Source organism: Heterocephalus glaber, unplaced genomic scaffold, assembly GCF_053883595.1.
Source record: "Heterocephalus glaber isolate CG9 unplaced genomic scaffold, H.glaber_assembly_v1.0 deba00000331, whole genome shotgun sequence".
NCBI lineage: Eukaryota > Metazoa > Chordata > Mammalia > Rodentia > Bathyergidae > Heterocephalus > Heterocephalus glaber.
This window is the reverse complement of record NW_028258142.1, coordinates 32,994,697-33,013,539: the sequence shown is the minus strand read 5'-3', so window position 1 is coordinate 33,013,539 and position 18,843 is coordinate 32,994,697. Positions and strand designations below refer to the sequence as shown.

The 18,843-nt window shown below is 48.5% G+C and overlaps 1 protein-coding gene across 6 annotated transcripts in view; it reads left to right on the top strand.

Annotated features, from left to right (window-relative positions):
* The window catches only part of Ctif (cap binding complex dependent translation initiation factor), a 285,778-nt gene that overhangs the window by 194,292 nt on the left and 72,643 nt on the right, over positions 1 to 18,843 (top strand). The window lies entirely within an intron of this gene.

Below are 18,843 nucleotides of genomic sequence, written 5' to 3'. Positions count from 1 at the left end.
AGGGGACATGGCCATGTATCCACACCAGGCCTGAGAGCCATCCATTGAGACTCTGAGCTGGGAGAAAGCCATCTTTCATGCTACTTTGTGCTTGAGACTAGTTAAGATATACATGGAACTGCTGGCCCAGATCGGGGAAAGGGGTCACTTGGAAGCTGTGAAAGTAGGATAACAGAACTAAAAGAACCACTTGCAGGTCTGTGGTAACTAGGATTGTTCAAAGTGCCACACTTCTGCTAGCAAAAGGGACTCCATTCATAATTACACCTAGACGACAGGTGTAAACAAGGGTCCGTTGTCACCCTCATTTCAGCCACCCCGCTCATAGTTTGCTGTCTCTTCCCTAAACGTGGGAGGAGGAGGAGGTTGCTGTGGGCCATCCACCTGTGGCTGCACCACCCCTTGCCTGCCTGTTCTCTCCTCTCCCATGTGTGTCTCGCTCAGTGCAACCTGAGCCCTCCCTGGCCAGCCCAGGCTGCATCTCTCTAGATCCAGGCCCTGATCAGGTTCCCATTCCTGGATCACCCACACTCCCCTGGTGATGAATTCCCGCATTACCTGAGGGATTTGCACATCGGGCATGTTCCTCGTGGGCCGGAATGTCCTGGGAGAGCACAGAGGGTGACAGGCGGGGAGGGGCCTGTCTGCCATGTTCCACCAGCCATGGTGGAGTCAGGGGCAGGAATTGGCCTTAGACTTGGCTTTGGGATTTTTTTTTTTTTTCACTGAAGGGCCAGGATGGTGCAAGAGTTCTAGACTATGGCTGCCAACTCCCAAGTAGCCCAGCCAGTCCCTGTGGCAGACAGACACACAGGGTATGAGGCACCCAGGAAAGATAGCTGGCTATAGGGGCCACCCCAAATCAGGCATGTGTTCTAGCCATCCATGGTAAGAGCAGCCTTGCTCACAAGTTTCCAGCCAAGCAGCATTCCTGGGAAATGCTTGGCCACAAAAGGGGCCCAATGACCCTTTCACCTCCTTTCTGATCAGCCACACCGTTCACTGGCTCAGGACAGGCTCCCAGGGCCCCTCAAGGTAGGAACTTGTTGAGCTGTGTTTGACTCAGTGGGGTCCTGTCCACATCCCCCAGCCAACAGCTTCTAACAGACTCCTTGTGCTGAGACACAGCTAGGCAAACATTGGGGCAGGTAGCACTGAATGGAAAGCTGGGGCCAGGTGTGAGACTAGGGTCAGGCACCAGCAGTTGGAGCCCAGCCCCTGACTGCTGGGGATGAAATGGGACCTTGGGAAGGAGCACAAGTGAGCCTCTCCCTTTCACTCTGCCTTGCCACTAGCTGAAGCAGTCCTAGCTCCTCTCATCCTCATAAACCATCTTACCCCATATGTGGTTCAGCAGTAGTTCTGTCACGAGTGCTACGGAGTTTGTAGCTGCCCCAGAAGCCCACCTCCTGATGCTATCTTGTGTCCATCCCAGAGAACTGGCTCTCCCACATTCTGCCCCTGCTCCCACCACCATCCAAAAGCCAGGCCAAGCCTCCAGCTACACCTGTGTGGACAGACTCTACCCCTGCCCCATGTAGGGGCCCCACCCTAAATACCCAGCCCTTTGCCAGGCAATCCACACCCATGCTCCAGATGGTGCTCAGCACTCCTGCAAGCCCACTCTGGCTCCTGCAGCGCCCGGCCCCTATCCCAGCCCCTGCTGCCTTGCAGCCACAGATGCTCAGGCACCAGCTTGAGGCTGAGGATTCAGGGGATGAGGGACAGTCCACAGATGCAGCTTTGTCCTTCAGTGAGGAAGGAGTGGGACTTCACTCAGTGACCACTGGAACACACAGTGATAATCAGGTGCCTGCAGTCATTACCTACCCCCTCGAGGCTCTGGGATGCAGGGATCACCTCTGGCTTGTGAATCTCTCTACCCTGGGGTCTGCGTGGTTCCTGAGGGGCCCCTGTGGTCCTGGAGAAATGGGTGCTAGGAGGGGAAGGCATTAGAATCTTCTCTTTCTCCTCCCCCGGCCATGGGCCTGGGAACATCTATAGTCCTGGGCAAGAAGGGAACCCCTGGAGGCCCATGTTGTGAGTGGCAAGGCTTGTCCCCCTTCCCACAGTGGTAGAATTAGGCTGTATCCCAGCGGGAACATCTGTGGCTCACCTTTTAGGCCACCCCTTGCCCCCTTTCATGTGAGCAAAGAGAGGCTTCATCTGGGCACTGAGCCTCTGGGCCACTAGTCAAGGCCCTTTTAGCTGCCATAGGAAGCCTTTGGCTCTGCGGAAAAAAGCTGCCCTGAGCCCCTGATTACATGGCCCAGAGAAAGCCAGACTCTATGCCCAGGCCTCCTCCCCTCTGCCACCCCTCTCTGCAGCCACAGAGGCGGCAGTTTGCAGCAGGGCTTTCTGGGCACCCTCAGGCATGGCAACTCACTGCCCAAACCTGACAGGTCCAGAAGTAGAGCAGCAGGCACAGCACATCAACTGCTTCCCTCTTAGCACCCGCAGAAATTCTTCTTTCCCCTGTTCTCATGTTCTGACAACCTCATACGCAGCCCTCTCCTGGCATACAGTCCTAGGCCCAGGCCACAGTGAACTTCTCTCCTCTTTCTCTCAGAGGTTTGTGCTCAGTTCCATCCATTCAACCCTACTGGGCTCCAGATCCCCACCCAGACCCTGGTTCAGTTCAGCAGCCTCTGGGATGTCCCTCATGTGGCCGGTTTTGGTTGCCACCTCCATATGGACACAAGTTCTGAGACCCGGATTAGTGATGCTGGCTACAAAGGGGCCAAGGTGTGAAGTGCCCCATGAGCACTGCTCCCAGCAGCTGTCTTTGAACATAGCCCTCCCTGGCCAACTGCTCTTGCTGCCTGGGCTTCTGCAATGGGAGCTGTGTTAGTTACTTTTCTCTCATTGCTGAGACAAAATATCTGACACCCAAAGTTAAAGGAGAAAGGTTTAGTTGGCTTACAGTTCATAGAGGTTTCAGTCCATAATCAGCTGACTCCAAGGCAGGGTGTTTTGTCAGACTGGCCTTCCAGAGTAGAAACAGTTCATGGTGGCCAGAAGGCAGCAAAAGCAACAAGAGAGATTAACAGCATCTTTCTGCCCCTTTTATCTTGGTTTTTTTTTTTTGGTACTGGGATCGAACTCCAGCCCTTGTGCTTGTGAGAGGCAGGCGGTGGAACCACGGAGCTAAATCCCTGGCCCTGCCCCTTTTATCTTATTCAGACTACCAGGATCAGGGTGGTACCAAACCAATCACTCACGTGTAGTCGTTTAGTAATCACATGCCCTTAATCATAGCATCATACACTCTAGATTCAGCCACCTCAAAAATAACACCACCTAGGGCCGAGGATTTAGCTCAGTGGTTTCGCCGCCTGCTGCATAAGCGCAAGGACCCGAGTTCGATCCCTGGTACCAAAAAAAAAAAAAAAACCACCACCTCATTCAGGCTTTGGGGGGACATATAAACATAAGCCATAACAGGAGCTGACAACATACAGAGGGGGCAGCCTCTGATGTGGTAGATTCCATTTAGCAGAGGTCTTAGGACTGACTGCCTGCCAAGTTAGGGTGCAGCCCTGTGGAGTGGGAAATGAGGTATGGAAGAGAGTCAAAGGTCTTTTGTCCTCCCCAGCAAGATTCACCATCATGATCTCCAGGAACCCAGAAGCACTGCCTTCGTGAGCCATGAGAGTGCCTGAGAGTCTGGGGTTTCAGTGGTCCCCTGAAACCAATCCTACAGCTCAAAAACAGTCTTCAGTTTTTACCCTCAGACTGTCTCTTGCTTTAGATGCAGCCTTTTTCTTAATGGTGTCCTTCTAAATAGAATTCTGTTTATTAAAGGGGCATTCCTTAAATGTCTGTTACATGTCAAGCATGTAATCAGAATTGAACATGTGAACCTAGGATGTTGTGAAATGCAGGTTCTAACACAGGTATGGGATGGGGACTGGGATTCTGCATTTCCAACAAGCTCACAGGTGATAGTGGTGCCAGGGACTACACTTTGAGTACCCAAATATTGGGGTATTGATGGCTTATAGGTGATAGGTCAGTTTCATACACAGACAAACTGAGCCACAATCTCTTTCCTATGTGACTTTCCACACTGAGGATCCAACCTGAGAATATTGCATTTCAGACACCAGGTCATCTTTAGGTCAGTGGTTCTCAGCCACTGTCCATTAGAATCACATGAAAAACTTTTAAAACAACCAGCCCAGGGGTCCTCCCCCAAAATCAGTCAAATTAGGTTCTCCAGCAATAGGGCCTGGGCATCATTTTATAAAGAACTACAGGTACCATCAAGGTTGAGCATCACTGCTTGGGAGATAGCTCACAGATACCAGGACTGTCCCACCATTGTCACTTACGCTGGCTCTGCCCAATCAAAAACTACCTTTGAGGAGCTGGGCTCTTTGCTGAGTGATGTGGAATACTCAGAGCCTGAGTGGGTGGGAGAACAGGAGAGGGAAGTCCCAGCTGCCTTCATCTCCTCCAGCCTCAGTTTCCCCTCTGTGCAGTGAGAGAGCTGGGTGTGACCATCGCAGGGACCTTTCTCATACTTCCTCACCAGCATCCTGAGATTCCTTCCCGAGGAGGTAACAGCTACCTTTTCTCTCCCACTGGCCCCATCTCTCTCTGTCCTCAGCTCCTTTCTCTACTTTCTCTTCCTTCTTAGCACAGCTATCTATCTACTGGGATTGCTTTCACCTGTTTTAAGAAAAGGCCCTCACTTTGACCCACATCGCTAGGCTGGGCCAGAGGCTTGGGCACTCAGGAAAGCTAGAGAAGTGATCAGCAATGTGGCTCAGCCTGCCAACCCCATCCCTTCCCTCAGAGGCTCCCAGCTTCTACTTGTTCACAGAGTTCCCTACCAAATAGCTTGTGTGCATTGATTGTTTCCAACTTCCGTGAGACTGTGGGCTGCTCTGGGAAGAAGTAACCAAAAGTCTCCCTTGATCCTCATCAGGGAATTGTGGTGTGATCATGGGGAAGAGGAGGGCTCCAGTTTCACGGAGAAGTGAAGAATGAGTGTGCCTCTTTTTATGGGATCTTTGGAATGACAGGAATTGTAGGCCTGAGCCCCCTCCGCCCAGCACTGCCCTGTCACCGCCCCAGGCCTTCCACTTGGGCTCAGGGAGTGCTCCCTTGCCGAGATATGCTTGGGTGGTACAAGTTCAAGCCCTTCTCTGTTGTAATGTGTGTGCCCTGTTTAGCCAAGAGGTGTCTGCATCTGAGCTATGCAGAGCAAAGTATTATTAGAGCAGGCATCAGTGTGTCTGTAACCAAACCCAGCCTTCCCTAGCAACTGTTGCCAAAAACACATCTAACAGAAGGATGCAATACTTTTTTTAAAAAAAAAAAAAAAAGAATTTCGCCTTGACCAAGTCGTAAACACAGCAGGACTGTTGTGAAAAGACTACATAAAATCAGAATCTGGAATGTGACCAGGTTTCAAAATAAATTGCTCTCCCCCAGTACCTTCTAGATATAGCCTCTTAAAAAGCTGACCTCAAGCTAGAAAATGGATGAAATTGGAGTTTCTGGTGGGTCACCATGAAGCTTTGTGTTCGGGGCTTTTGATACATAGATGCTTAATTGGATGGGGTCTCTAGATATGATTTTAGCCCCAGGAGGGGCACTCAGATTTCTGGTCTGGCTGTCCTTAAGGTAAATCAAAATATTGTCTCACACCCTTCGTGCTCTACTTACTTGGGCTCAACCCTTCTGGTCCTGTGTTCAAAGGCTTGGATAGAAGAACCTGGCCATCCCTCTAATTCAGTTCCTAAGAGGAGACCCTCTTTTTCTATAGCTCTCTCAAAGTTTCCAGAAAATCATAAGTCCTTACCCTTTACCAGAAGCCTGGAGTTCCTAACCCTCATCTTCCTCAGAGAAAGGGAAGAAAGGGAGACTGGATGCTTGGAGTTAGTTCCAAGCAACTCTGAGTTGTACATTTCTTGAGGGTGGAAATCCTGCTGAGTTATCTCCCATCCCCATCTCCTAGCGTTATGATGGGTCCATAGCAGATGCTTAGTAAATAGCCACGGAAGAGAGAGATGGAGCCCTCATTCTCTGATCTCCATGCTCCCAAGGGTGCAAACATGTTTCTGTGTGTGAATCTGAGGTGGGTCCCAGGTCGGGGATCTCTCCTCAAGTTTACTGACAGTAAAAGTGGCTCAGTGAGACCATAAGTCATGGAACTGGGCTCCTGGCCACCATGCCACTTCCTGAATAGGGTGCAGGATCAGAAGCTTGGGAGAATCAAGAATCCATCGCCACAAGTGGTGATCTCAGAATCCACCCTGTAGTCCCACTGGAATTGCAGTGGTCCCTGACTTCCTGAACCTTCTGGGCCTCTGGAGAGCCGAGGTTGCCTGAGGGAACACTACTGTCCATGCACACTTGTTCACCTGAACCACCTGGCTGTTACCCGAGGTTCTCTCCTCCTCTCACCCTGTCTCTTCACGAAGACCTCCCTCCCTCCTCCACACCCACTGCTGAGCCCATATGTACTCGAGACATGTAAACTAATTTCAGTGCTGGCCCAAGATGGGCGTACCCGGGGTAGAAGCACATTGTTCTGAGCATTCCACACCCTCAGCAGAAGCCGTGGGCCATATCCCCTCTGCAGGCTGGGGAAAATCAGGAGAGATAGAGCAGAGGGCCAGAGGGCCAGCCAATAGTGCAAGCCTTTTCCCAGGGGCGGATCATGGGGGGTGATTCTGGAGGCCCATAAAGGTCTTTTTTTCAAAATGGCTGGCATCTAAGCACCCATGCAAGTCATCTCTGCCCATACTGAAGGCCAGGGCCTGTGACGGGTGCACAGGGCACCACACACATCTCCCAAGGGTGGGCACTGGCAGCCCTCAGCAGACCCACCTCACGTGTCACAGGGGACCGATCATCACAGGAGTTTGAACCTCTGCCAAGTCTGCCAGGCCATGTCTAACAGGGAGAGCTCTTAGTGGCCCCTGCCAGAGCCAGACTGGGCAGGAGCTGTGCATCTTGGACTGAATGCATTTCACCTGCTTTTCTGCATCTTCTTTCCTCCCCTTATCCCTTATTGAGCACCTGCTCTGTACCACACACTGTGGCAGACCCATCTCAGCTAATTTGCCACTAGTCCTCTTGGCTTTTGGATCCAGCTGGGATGTCCTAAAGCCGGGATTTAGACCAGGTTTTTCTGACTGTTCAGTTGTAGGGGTGGAGTAAGAAACACGGTAGCCTAAAGGTGCTAAGGATGGCACTTTGGAATATTTATAGGGACAAAGCAGCTAATGACTTGAATATTAAAATGTATTTTGGTTTTTGAGCCAGGAAATAAGCAGGGGAAAGAAAATGACCACAGACCCTCAGTCAGTCCTGGAGGGAGCCAGGACAGCAAACCTTCAGGTGTCCTATCCTTAGGTGGGCCTGGGGTGGGACAGAGCCAACCACTCCCTGGCCCCACAGCGATACAGCGATCCAGGAGATTTCCTGCAAAGCCAAACACCCAACCTGCTGCCTCTGAGCTTTAGAATCCCAGAGAGCCCTGCTCTTGAGAAAACCCAGATGGGCTTTCTCTACACAGCATGGACATCTGCAGGTCTCAGAGGCAGCTTCTTACAGGCCACAGAGAATCTAGATGCACAAAGGTCATGGGACTTTTGTGCAGAAGGGACTGTTTCTTATGAAAAGTGACCACTACCCTGCACTGTTAGGAGTGTGAGTGGCTCAAGAAGGTGGAAAGGGAAACAGCCAGTCAGGCCTGCAGCTTCGTGAATCTGGCCAGCTGGACCCTCTGCAGCAAACAAGCACCCATTGCCTTGTGGATCTCATTTCCCTAGACAGGATTTCTTGCCCCGAGGCCCTGTGAACCCAGTGTGGTAGTAGGGATGACTTAGTGCTGATCACGAGTGATTAAAACATGTTTCTGCCCCCCAGGGGCACTACAGTATTTGGTAAAGAACCACAAGTTGTGGTAGAGATTGAACTCAGAGCCAAGATGTCCTCAGTTGCCACCCCATCAGGGTAATGCCCTGCTCTGGGGAAAAGGGAGCCCTAGGACTCTCTCTCAACTCACATCACAGATCCCCAAAGGTCTTGGGATGACATTTTCCCCTCCTGTGTAGATTCAGTTAGGGGCAGTGAGAACAGGCAGTGGCTGCTCATTGACCAATGATCTTGCAGGAGGCCTGGGACTTTGCAGGTGTCTCCTTCCTCATGTGTTCTGCCTCCTCCAGGGAGCCTTCCCAGACCTCCCAGTCCAGGTACCTCCCCTTTCCCTGAGCCTTTAACATTGACTGTGTTTAAGCTTTGCTTTCTGAAGCTTGTGTGCACAGATGTCTTGGGGACAAAGAATATGACCGTGTCATCATTGTGTCCCATTACCTAACTGGCACACAATGGGTATTCAACAAGCATCAGTTGACTGGCTCCAGAAGCTTCAGGTCAGTGGGACAAAGGAACATCGAGTGTGCAGAGTAGGTAGCTGTACAGGCCACCACCATGGAAGGGGATGGGGCAGAGGAGCTTTCCTGGGGTCACCATCCCCCATGTCCCTGGCCAGGCCATATCCTCTTCCCTGTGCACCCTCACCCCCCAGGCCGGCTTCATTTTCTCTGCTAAATCCCCTGAGGGAACTTGGCCAGGCACTTCCCTGTCTGAGGCTGCCATGCCGAAGCAGGCCCTGAAGATAAGTGGGTTATCGGAGAAGGCCAGCTCATATGTCCTGGGCCCCAGAGGGTCACCCCTGGCTGGCTGGCAGTTCACCCCCAGCACCTCCCCCCCCAGCCAGGCAGGCAGGAGACAGCAGATCCCTTCCCGAAGCTCATCCAGTGGCCGGCCCCCAGCCGCCACCGGGAATCTGAGCTATGCTAAGCGGCTTCAGATCTCAGCATCTCAACCCTGCCCGGGCACAGCCGGCCCAGACAGGGCGCCTCTACCTGCAGGGTCGCCACTGGAAAGCTGGCACCGCCCGGGTATTGGAAAAAAATCTCCCTGCAGGTTATGTAACTGCTTCCCATCGTGGCCCTGGCTCCCTCGGAGGCCACAACCCCTGAGGGAAAACAGCAAAGAAGGGAAGGGATTGCAGAGGGTCATTCTTTCAAAAAAAGAAAATCATATTAAATTCTTGGAGGTCTTCCCAGGACCCAGCCTGGGCAATGCCATGAATGGACTGAAAGGATTGAGGGGCTACCATGTAAGAAGGACCCTTTTCCAGGGAACAGACCCACAGCGGGGCATAGTTACAAAGGAGAAGAGGGAAGGACAGTTTTGATATTGGTGTCTGGTTTTTGGGGGGGGGGGGTTGACATCTTTAAAAATTGTGATCACATGCAACATAAACTTCAGTCTTAAACTTGAAGGCACATCTCAGCAGCACCAAGGACATCACCAGTGCTAGGCAACCACTACAGCTACCCTCCCTAACCCAAGAACCACTCCATCACCTGAAACTGAAGCCCCTGTCTGCCAAACAGTAACTCCCTACCCCTCCTCCAGCCCCCACCAACCTCCTGTCTCCATGAATTTATCCCTTGTCTGTATAGCATACAAATGGAATCATGTCATCTTTTTCTTTTTTTGCAACTGGCTTATTTCACTTAGCGTGATGGTTTTAAGGCTTATCCATGTGATAGCATGTGCCAAATTTTTCTAATGGCTGAATATTTCATTGTGGGTGTGTGTGTGTGTATTCGTCTGTCCATCAGTGGACACTTTGGGTGTTTCTACCTTTTGACTTTTGTGAATAATGCTGCTATGAGCACAGGTGTCCAGATGTCTGTTTGAATCCCTGCTTTCCGTTTTTTGGGGTCTATACCTAGAAGTGCTATCTCAGGATCACATAGAAACTGTATGTTTAACTTTTTGAGGAAATGCCAAACTCATCTGGAGGGGTGTTTTTAATAAGAAATATAATAGAAATGATACAACTGAGGCACAGCGAGGACCTGCCTTGCCTGAAATCAAGGTGAGAGTTGGAGGAAGTCCCCAGTGGATCACCTAGGAACTGGATTTATGAAGTAGAACCCAGGGAGCCACTGTGAGTTCTTGAGCTATAAAGTTCCAAGATTCATTAGAAATCATAGAACAGTGTGGAACACTGAGTCAACAGCAGTCAACTCCCCACCAGAAGCCACCAAGAGGCCAAGATCCCAGGAGGCACACCAGAATGTAGTACAAAGAAACAGGGTCCTAGGCGAGTGTGGTGGCATATGCCCATAATCCCAGCACTCAGGAGGCTGAGGCAGGAGGATTGCTGTGAGTTCAAGGCCAGCCTGGGCTACATAGTGAGTATAAGGCCAGCCTAAATTACATAGCAAGACACTGCCTCAAAAAAGAAAAGAAAAAGAAAAAAGAAACAGGGTCCTGGGAGGGGGATCTATGCCTCAGTTTCTCCCACACCCAGCGCTATGAGTAACCCACACCTGTGTCATGCTTCCTGCTATTTAGACGTCATAATTGGGTTCTGTCCAAGAGAGGTGGTAACGTGCTACCAGGAAGCAGTGTCACAGCACAGGGATTCGGCATGGTGCTGACCAAGACCAGATCTGCCCTGAGAACCCAAAATTCAGAATCAGGACTCCCTGTCCCTATCCCTATCCCTTGCCACTATCACACCCAGGGCTCAAATTTGAGATCCTCCCAGTAGTACCAGGGCCCAGAGTTCTAGGTCTTTAGGGAGAAAGTCCCAGCAGCTTCCTCATCACATCTCCACCCTGTGTCTAGCGCGTAGGCCAGGAAAAAGGTAAGCTGGCCCTTTAGGGAAACGGAGCAGCCTTCCCACCACCTATCGGTGGCCTTCCCAGATCCCCAGAACAGATCCCAGTTCACAGAGTAACAGAAGCCTCGAAGAAGCCACTTTGAAATACAGGGACAGACATGCTGAGGCAAAGGCAGTCCTCTTTAGCAATGGCCCCCCACCCTCCCTCCTGGGAAAGCCCCATGCCCCTCAAAGTATCCCGTTCTTGACAGGTCCCATCCTGGGACCTAGCATATGCCACAGAGGTCTATGCAGATCATTCATTCCAGACCTGTGAAGAGAGAGGGCCTGAGGGCCACCACACCACCATGCTACACCCCGTCTACTGAGCAAGGGCAGCACCATGGCAGGGGGCAGCTTAATGACATTTGAAGATAGCCAAACTCCAGCCAAACCCATAAACACCTACAGTGGGAATAAATGTGTCTTGAGCAGATGCCTGTGGGTTAGAGCTAGAGCCCCACATTTTGGATCCACACCTACCATGGACCCCAGTAGACACAGTCAACACATTACACTGGGTGTTTAAAAAAATCTGATTAGAAGAATAATATCTTTAAGGTGGGATTTGAAGTAGAGTCAACTGGAATTCAGGTTAGAGAGCTCAGACCCTTCCTTCTTTTTGGTGTTGTTGTTGTTTTGTTTTGTTTTGTTTTTCCCATTAAGTTTATTGGTACATTTTAGATATAAAATACAGTTACATACATCATTGGGATCTTGTACTATTACATGAGTATCTTGGTTCTTATTTTTTCCCCTTCCCCTGCCCTCCCTTAACCCCCTCCACCCTTCCCTATTTGCAAAGACTTTGTTTCCATTTTTTTCTTTTCTCATATTTTTTCTTTTCCCTTTTTCCTTTCCCCTACCCCTCCCACTTCCCCTGCTCCTTTAGAACTTTTCTTCCTGTTACACAATATCAATTATACATTTTTTAAATTACAACATCAAGATCGAGGAGACATTGCCACAGATTTTACAGAATTTAAAAGGATATAGAAAGCATATTACAAAAATCTTTTTTGAAATAAATTTGACAACTTCTAAGAAGTACTTTGCAAGACAAATTAATGAAACTAACTCTGGAGGAAATATAAAATTTGAATATCATCTATTAAAGAAAGTATATTCCTAGCTTGAAAACATACCTGTATGACAACAGGCTCATATACATTTTAACTGATAAATTATATCAAATATTTAAAGGAGAAGAAAGAAGGAACACTTCTCCCCTCATTTTAGGAAATCAACCTTGTGCTAATCCTAAAACTGGATAAAGATAATAGAAGAAAAAAGTATGAACATAGATAGAAATTTGTTTAACAAAACAAACTTTTAGAAGTCAGATCTAGCAGTATGTAGAAAGTGGTTTTATTATAGGGATGGCAGTGTTGGTTCAGCATTGGAAGATCCACCCCCAAAAGTCATCATTTTAACAGAGGAAAGGAAAAAGCCATATGATCCTGTCAGTAGTTGCAGAAAAAGTATTGGACTAAATTCTACAGCTGTTCATGGTAAAAGCTATCAGGAGACTAGAAGTAGAACAGAACCTTCTCAAACAGATCAAAGACACTCACTCTATACTTCCAGGAAAAATGCCTTATATGAATGGAGAAGATACAATGCTTTCTCCCCAAGGTGGGGAACAAGGGTAGATATGCCTACTCTTCATCTGTCCATTAAACTTTGAAACATAGGCCCAAACCAAAATAGTCTGGCAATAAAATGACACAATTAGGGTAGGATTGGCAAGGTAGAAGTAAAATCTTTATATGTAGATGAAATGATCGTCTACAGAGAAAATACTAAGAAATCTCTAGGAGCCTCTAAAACTTGTATTTGAATTTAGCAGGATTAGAAAACACAAAGTATATATAAAAATTCAAGTCTGTGTAAACTTGCTATAAATGAAGAAATGGATATTGAAATTTGAAAGCTATGTAGGAGTACAAAGGACCTAGAAAAATAAAAAGAAAAAAAAAAACAGTGTTGGAAGACACTTAGTACCTAATTTTAAGACTTCCTCTAAAGCTACAGTAATCAAGGCAGTGTTGGTGTAAGGAAAGACATGTAGATCATTGGACTAAAACAGAGACTCTAGAAATACAACCACATGTATATGGTCCACTGAGTTTTGAAAGATTATTTAACATTAACATTTTATAGAACATAAACTCAATTCAAGAGCAGAGGAAAAGATGGTGTTTTCAGCAAATGGCACTGGAACACCTGGTATCCGTATATAAAAAAAAAAACCTCAACCTTTTATTTCCATACATAAAAATAACTTGAAAGGATCTATGAATCTAAACATGAAAGACTGAAACTATAAAACTTTAAGAAGAAATTATAAGGGAAAATGTTTATGAATTTAGGGTAGGCAAGAATTTCCTAGGATATAAAAAACATGATGTATAAAAGAAAAAAATTGATAAATGAGATTCCATCAAAATTTAGAACTTTAAATGACATAATTAAAATGAAAAGTAGACCTTAAGCCATATTTATAATGCATATAACCTATGACCAGAATATATAAAGAACTCTTACAGCTCATTAATAGACAACCCAATTAAAAGGTAGACACAAGAAGTTGATAAATAGCCAGTACAGCACAAGGAAAGGTGTGCAACACTAGAATCAGAAAAATACTAATCAGCACAATAGCAAGATTGAATTATACATTCATTAGGAACATGAAGTTAAAAGTTTTAAAAGAACAAATGTCAGCTTAGGTGTGAACCAGTTAGAACTTTCTAATACTGCTAATGTGAATGTAAAATGGCAAAACCATTTTGGAAAACAATATAGAAATTTCTTGTATTATTAGTAAGAACCAACAGTCCTGTTCTGAAGTTTTTACTTGAGAGGAATGAAAACACATGTTCACAATAGATTTGTACATACAAGTTGAGTATCCCTTATCTGAAATTCTTGGTACCAGAGTGTTTCAGGTTTTCATTTGAAATCCACTTGATCTGCAAAGGGGATAGCTACTCCTGCTTTTTTTTTGGGGGGGGGGGTAGGGGGGTCCTGTCACATGGAGTATGGTTTTCCACCCTTTAACTTTCAGACTATGAGTTTCTTTTTGAATTAAATGTGTTTCTTGTATGCAGCGTATTGTTGGATCTTGCTTCTTGACCCATTCTGCCAGTCTATTTCTTTTGATTGGTGAATTGAGACCATTAACATTGATGGTTATAACTCATACATATTGACTTATCATTGTCATGACTTTTTCTTTTTGTTGGATTCTCCCCCTTTACATTTAATTTCTTGTCACACCTGACGGATTCATTCTGCTGGGCTTCCTGGGGTTGTGGTCCTCATTGTCTTTTCCTAGGATATTGTCTAAAATTTTTTGGAGTGCTGGTTTGGTATTCATGAAGTTCCTAAGGTGCTCTTTGTCATGAAAGTATCTTATTTCTCCATCAATTTTGAAAGATAATTTTGCCTGCAAAATTATTGATGTACCCTGGTACATCAATCTGGGTTGGAGACTGTTTACTTTTAGGGCTTGAAATACATCGCACCAAGCTCTTCTTGCCTTGAGGGTTTGCATTGAGAAGTCTGCTCTGATTCTGATGGGCTTTCCTTTGTATGTGATTTGTTTCTTTTCTCTAACTGCTTGTAGAACTTTGTTCTTCTGTTGGGTTTCTGCAATCTTAACAATTATATGCCTATGTGTAGATTTTTTTTTTTTTTTTTGGTCAAGGCTAGTTGGAGTCCTATATACCTCACTTATCTGTATGTCAAGTTCTTTTCCCCTGCTTGGAAAGTTTTCTGCCATCACTTCTGTGAACAGATTTTTGGTCCCCTTTTCCCTTTTGCTTGCACTTTTTTGTCTCAAGATTTATCCTTTCCCGCTGTCTTTTTTGGCTTCCTTTCCACTTTTGCAGGAGCAGGTTTAGCCGATAACCTCACCGATCTCCTCTTCGGCTCCTCCTTCACCGCCCTTTCCTCTTGGGTATCTTGGCAGCAGGGTGTGTGTGTGGAAGCTGTGGGCCGCGGCACAAGGGAGCCTTGCGGAGCTACGCTGCTCAGCCACTGCCGCTCCTCCTGTGAACAGTTTTTTTATGTCACCTGCATTCTCTCCTGTTTCTTCATTGACTCCAATCAGTCTTATGTTATTCTTCTTTGCATCATCTAGTAGCTGCTGGATAGATTTCTCATGGTCCCTTATAATTTTAAAGCAATTTTTCTTTTCCTGGTCACTAATTGCAATCCTGTCTTCTCTATCTGAAATTCTGTCCTCACATTGGCTCATTCTGCTATGTATACTTTCAGTGGAGTTTTTAATCTTCTGGAAATCTGTTTGCATCTTGTTTTATGGATTCCATTTGTTTCCTATGTTGCGATTCCATCATGTTCCTGAGCTCCTCTCTAGATTTATTAATCATGTCTTGCACTATAAGCACAATCTCTGCTGTTATCTGAGAAATTATTTCTGGTTTCATTTTTTCCAGATCCTCTTTTGTTGTCAGGTCAGGGAGTCCAGGTGATTGAGTATCAGAGTGTTCCATCTCGTTTCCCTTTGGGGTTGCTGTAGGTGATCTGGAAGTCTGGTTTTGAGACTTGTTTACATGTCTTCTCATTTCAATGTTGGGGGGGTGCTGCTGGCACGCGCTTGGCTCACCTACTGTGTGCTGGCGGGTGTGGTACTGTGGCCCAGAAGCCTTCTCTTGTGCGCTGGGAGCAGCTCACCTCCTGTGTGCTGGCCGGGATGGTACGCGGCTGGGAAGCCCTGTTTTGTTTTGTTTTGTTTTGAGACAGGGTTGCACTATGTAGTTGAGGCTGGCCTTGAACTCACTATGTAGCCCAGGCTGGCCTCAAACTCATGGCAATCCTCCTACTTCAGCCTCCCAAGTGCTGAGATTACAGGCATGTACCACCACACCCAGCATCAAGATCCTTCCTTTTAATGACTGGCTACTTTGTGGCACAAGAAATCATTGGCGCAGCCAAGAGTGACCCGCCTACCTCTGGCTCTGGGCTGGCACCTGTCACCTAAGCAACTTAGAGAAGTCTAGCAGCCCTCCACTCATTCTTCTATTAAATGAGTCATATTACCTGTCTCCTCTACCAGATTCCTACCAGTCATCATGGTAAAAATTCCCTAAAACTCCTGCAGTATCGTTTTGTCTGTGTCCTCCAGGAGGGACTTCTGAGTTTCATAGCAGCGTGTTCTTCCTTTGCCTGGACAAATCCCACTCATTCATGGTTCCCAGGAGATGCCCATATAGACCTTCTTCTACCAGCCCAAGGTCCCCCAGGCACAAAGACTTGAGGTTGGATGCAGCACAGTGGATGGCCCTGGAACCCAGCCACAGGGCAAGCCCTCAGAGGGGCCCCAGGGTGGGAGTTGAGGGCCTGCTGGTGCTCTGAGCTTGGCACTGTTAAGTCCCAGTGAGATGACACCCACCAGCCTCCTCTGGACTAGAGAAAGGAATTTGGGAACATCAAAGGAGAGGTCAGGCCCTGTAAGCGAGCAGGGCTTCCTGGACGAGGCAGCATGAAAGGAGAGGCAGGATTTGGGTAGAGAAGAAAATGGGGGGGGAAGTGCAAAAGCTTGCAAGGGAAGGAGATGAAGGGGGCCGTGGTATACAGGAAGGTAGAGAGAAGGAGGTCATGTGTCACCAGCCTGGCCAAGGGTGTCAGGCAGCAGGGGCTCCTCAAGTGTCAGCAAGCCCAAGGATGAGGTACCCAGCCAGGCTATGACCCCAGGTCACAGTAACCACACTGGCCAGGTCATCCTGCTGGCGCCGGCTTCTCACCATTTCAGGCCAAGACTATATTTTCGTCCAGAACTAAAGCTTCTGCTTCAAGAGTTGTGTGAGCTTCCTGCCAGCCTCACGCCTTTTCCAGTCTCGGGCAAGAGGCAGGGAAGACCTGGTATCTGGAACCCAAGCCAGCCTGAGCAGTGGGATTGTGGGAACCAAACCTCATGATTCCACAGAGGCAGGTAGTATGGCATCAAGGCCTAGCATCCCAAGTATAGAGACCCACTTGACTCCCTTTCCTGATGAAATCACTGACTTATTGGAGAGCTGAAGGATCCAGGTGCCACTGCATGTGGCCCACTTAGCCCACAGTGTCATCCTTACCCCGAGATGAGGCATTGTCATAGAGCCCTCCTGCTGCAGCAGCCATGAGCCCTGGTGGGAACCAGCGCAAGACTGTGCACAAGCTTTGGGCCTTCTTCTCATCCCACCCCTCCTTACCCCACCCCAGCACACAGCCTCTGATCTCCCTCCAGGGGAACTGAGGGAGACAGGAAGTTTGAAATCAGCCCATTGCCCTAGCTCTGCCCCCTTAGCTTTGGTGTCCCCATAAGGAAAATGAAGGCACTGGGTGATGGGTGGCCAGTGGGTTCCTGGCACCCTCTCTCCACCTCTCACAGCCCCTGGGTGCCTTGAGCCTGTAACAGTGGTGTGGAGCACTGGACTCAGGAGAGCCTGGCACACATGAGGGTGGGAAGAGAAGATGGGGGTTACTCAGCCTGCACCTGGCCGATGTTTTTCTAAAGCAGGCCTTAAAGTTCAGTGTGGAGGATACACTCTGGGCTGCAGGAGGCCTGGGTTCCAGCCCCAGTTGCCTTTCTGTGCTGCAGCAGCCTCAAGCCAGTCTTTCTGCCCTTCTGGTGACTTCCTTAGCCATAAAATAGAAGGGTTAGAAGAAGTAGTTTCAAAGCTCTCTTCCCAACAAAACTGTTACTCTAAGGCAAACATACTGCACATGCAGAGGGTGCCTGTTATATGGCCTTTGCTGGCTCACTGGTGAGTTGGCTGATGAGGTGGAAGCCCCATTCCGACTCCCCACCAGCAGACAGTCCCGGCTTGCTCCTCCCCTGCTCCAGGCCCCACCACTGAGTCTGCAGCCTGCTTGGCTCTTGTGTCCTCCAGTTGGGGTTGCCTGCCAGACAGGCAGAGCAGCCTGCAGGGGGCACCAGCATGCAAGATGGCCTCACCTGCCTGCAGCCAATCTGAGCATTTTGGCACCCTGGGGGTTGTCCCACAAAGAAGATTTAAGCCATATGATGGTGATTGCCACCAGGCCACCTACTTTGTGCAATTTCCAGCAAGGGCCCCATTGGAACCTCAAGGGCAGGCCAGCAGAGTGTGTGTCCCTACTTTTACCCAAGGCATCACAGAGGCCACAGCAGGACCACAGGGGTCTCGGACAGCCTAGTGGAGTGTTGGGTCCCCGTTCCCAGGAGCACTGCTTGCCCAGAGAAGCTTCTCTCTGTGCCTAGGGAGCCCAGCTCCCCTGAGGAACTAAGGAGAATGTACAAGCTCAGCACCAGTTCATCTACTGCTCTTCATGCTCCTTCTCAGACAGTGGGGTGTGAGGAGAGCCCTGGCTGTCAACAGATCTCCCCATCTGCACAAAGTGTGGGCAAGAGGACCTGTGGCAGAGGTCAGGTCAAGAGCAGGCTTTGCTGGCCTCCATAGGTTTGGGAGGGGCAGGGGGCATCTCCAGGAAGCCCAGCTCCCTGCACCAGGTACCCTCTCCTCATACCTTTCCAGGTAGCCGTGGCCAGTGGGCCTCAGGTCACCAGCCACGGGCAGCTGTGGGATCCTCTGCTTAACTACCACGACCTTGGTGCTGGAACCCCTGTTTGATTGCTGTACAATTTATGGAACCTTCTGATAGGATGCTTCCCAGGACTTTTCAGCAGCCCCCTTGTTATAATATTCATAAAGTTGAAGGCAAATAGGCCACAGGATCCTAGAATTCTAGAAAAACATCTGTGAGCATCACACTAGCCAGATGCAGGAGGGCAATTGTCAGCCCATCTTCTAAGGAACTGGCACAGCCAGGTAGAAAAATGGGCTGGATTCCTTTGTAATGGTTTGCTCATTTTAGCCGTTCATTCAGAAATGCTTGCTGATCAAAAGGCACAGTTATCAGCTGGGGAGCGGGAGCCTCAGGTCTATAGATACAGAGAAGGAGCTATGCCTGTCAGTCACGTGGGGCCCTGGGGCTGGAGACTGCAGCTCTAGGTTTTTTTTATTTTTGTTTTTGATTTTTGTACCAGGGATCGAACTCAAGACCTTGCGCTTTCAAGGCAGGTGGCAGCACCACTGAGCCTAGAGAGGGACTCAGAACAAGCATTTAGTTCCCTGGCAGGTGTTTCT